This window comes from Alligator sinensis, unplaced genomic scaffold (assembly GCF_000455745.1).
Source record: "Alligator sinensis unplaced genomic scaffold, ASM45574v1 scaffold41_1, whole genome shotgun sequence".
In the NCBI taxonomy this organism is placed as follows: domain Eukaryota; kingdom Metazoa; phylum Chordata; order Crocodylia; family Alligatoridae; genus Alligator; species Alligator sinensis.
Genome location: NW_005841926.1, coordinates 722,294 through 725,484, shown reverse-complemented (window position 1 = coordinate 725,484; position 3,191 = coordinate 722,294).

Here is a 3,191-nt window from a genome sequence, read left to right as displayed (position 1 = left end):
TCCCCCACACCAGGCTGCACTCCAGTGGGCTTGACCAGCCCCATGGAGCTCGGACCAGTAGAGGGAGGGGGCAGAGCCGGGGCTGCGCTCCACCTCCTGCCACCTGGCTGAGTTCAAAGGGGCTGCAAGCCATTGGGACCCAAGCTCCATGCCAGTGGACAGAGCACAGCCCCTGGAACCTTCTCCAGCTGGCTTTGGTACAGGGCCAGGGCAGATCAACTGGTGGAGGGACCTGCCACCCCAAACCTGGGGTGGGGGAGGGTCCCCACACCAGCTGATCTGCCCCAGACCCCGCACCCTCCTCCAGCCGGCTCTGGTATGGGGCCAGAGCAGATCAGCTAGTGTGGGGAGCACTGATCCTGGGGGGGGGGGTGTGGAAGACTGGCTGTACCAGCTGATCTGCCCCAGCCCCACAGTGGAGCCAGCTGGAGGAGGGTGCGGGGCCCATGGCAGGTCGTGCGAGGCCTAGGACAGATCAAGCCCCCACCAGGCTCAGGTCCCTGAGGCTTGCAGTCTGGTGTGGGGGGCGGGGTGCAGGCCAGGGTCTTCACTCTGCCTCCCCGCACTGGGCTTGGGTTCCAGCGGCTTGCAGCCCAGTGCAGGGGGCAAGGGGCAGGGTACAACCCCAGGCCTGTGCCATGCCCCCTCCACCAGGCTGCAATCCGCTGGGACCCAAGCCTGATGTGGGGGAGGGTCCCCACAGGAGCTGATCTGCCCTGGCCCCTGCACCCTCCTCCAGCCAGCTCCAGTAAGGGGCTGAGGCAGATCAGTTCATGCAGGGACCTTCCCCACCCCAGATTGGCACACATGCCCCCCCCACCTGCTCCCCATGATTGGGGTAGTGGGAAGGTCCCCACACCCGCTGATCTGCCTCAACCCCATACTGGAGCTAGCTGAAGGAGGGTGAGGGGCCTGTGGCAGATCAGCTGATGAGGGGACCCTCCCCCACTCCAGGATCGGGGCAGCCGGTCCCTGCACCAGCTGATCTGCCCTGTCCCCGTGCTGCTGGCCCCAGGCAGAAGCACCCATCTCCTGTCAGCTGGCAGGCAGATCGGGGGGGGGGACTGTCAGCATGCCCAAGAGGGCTGTGGGGGCTGTGCCAGAGGCCTCCCAGGGTTGCAAGCTCCTGATCTGCCTTCCTGCTGTATTTTATGTTTCCCCATAATAACTAGGGGGGAAACATCAAAACAGTATCAAAACAGAAAAACAGTTTTGACAAAATGAAATGGAACAGTGGTTTCAAAACAAAATGAAACTCAAATCCTGTTCCATTGAATCATTGAAACTGAATCCAAACCGGAACAGTACTGTTTTGCACAGCCCTATTCATTATAAAAGTTCTTTCATACCCATATCTTATAATCCTGATCCAGGTATAACTTGTGCCCAAGTCAGGAAAGGAGGATCAGACCTTTGCACACTTGATTGTGGTGTTGGTAAATGAACAGTATGTTTCTTGCTTGGACTCAAATCTGATTTCCATTGCTTAGCTAAAATGAAATTTCTGGAACACAGGAAATCTATTCTTTCTAACAATTCACTGGCAATAGTGAAATAAAATACTATGTACTAAAAAGTACATTTTTATCAATTTTTCAACCAGCCATTCACTTCAACAGTCCCTGGATCTCACATGCTAGTCTTTCCAATATTTTCTCTAATTTTATAGTAACTTCCTCTGGAAGTATGGAAGGCTTCCACAAGAAGCTTGGACTTTGCATGTCATTGAAAGCATGGAGTTTGCATTGATACTATGGACTGATTTCCTTCTCTACTATAAGGACCAATGTAATCATATGTGCCTCCAAAGAGATAAAGGATCAAGAGCCTTGATGGTAATCCATGTTCTGAATTATGTATACATCATCTAGATTAAGCAGTTTAAAGACACATTGGCTCATAAAGTTTCTATATACTTCATGGCTTCAACCCACTGTGATTTTCTGGGTATAGGATCCAGAAGCAAATCTTCCTTATCCCCCAGAGCATTTATAGAGCCCCTGACACTTGACTCCCGCTATTGGGCATTAGGAATACGCTCTTGTCTTCAGGTTTAAATTTTGAAGACAGAATCATATTTTAACTATTGGACATCCAGAATTCAGTTTAACACTAATTCTGAGTTACCAGAATATTATGCAATATTGTGCCATGTAAGCACCCAAATTTTAGGAATAGGATCTCCCTCCAGAAACATGCAGAGAACTTCCTATTCCAGACTAGGCGACTGGGAGGATCCATACACACAGAACTGGCATTAGGGAAAATGGTGCCCTGAGAGGACTTGTATTTTGGTGCCCCCTGCCCCATATTCTGGTGCAACCCATATTTTAGTGCCCCACCAAGTCAGCAGTACTGCTGCAGGCAGAGGAGGATACAGGAGGGAAGGGGCAAGGATCAGCCAGGGCAGGATGAGGCAGGGCAGGAGAGAGAGCATGTGTGGAGGCCCTCCTGACCATGGTACCCTACAGACCATGGTGCCCTGGATGATTGCCCATATCACCCACCCCTGAGGCTGTCTCTGCCTACACACGTACCCTGGGTAAGCATGCCTACTGAGTATACTCAGTAGGTATGGATATTAATGTGCCCAAAATGCACATAGAATAGAATTTCAGACTGCACACAACTACTAAAAACAGTAGCTATATGGCTGGATAACTGCCATTTGAATATACAAAGTGAACTAGGATTCTGCCCTAGGCATTTTTGTGATAAAAGTCCATCTGTTAAAAGTCCATTAGCACATGTAGTGACTCACAAAATTACTGACCAAATCAAGGTGGAATCAAAGTGAAATAGAAATATATAGTTGCTATGCTAATGAGCTGTTAGTCTTCACTATTAAGATCCTTGGAAGACAATCTTACTCATTTGCAAGTGATCGCCCATCAGTCCTGGATTTGAAGTTTCCACCTAGCTTGTCAGAAATGTACTGTAACTGGCTAGTTAGGCAATTTGGAATATAATTGCACTTTCCCATACGTGGAATGGCCAATGGATCTAAATAATGGTGAATCCACACCTTTTTCCCACCTGCCATTAAATCCTTTTACAAAGTATTTCAGTGAAAATTAATTTATGGAACTGGTTTCCTATCCTCAGAACTCTTCCAGTGGTCTCCATGGTGCAGAAGAGCACCATTAGTTAGTCCAGTGTCTCCAGTTTTATGAAAGAAATGGACAGCATAT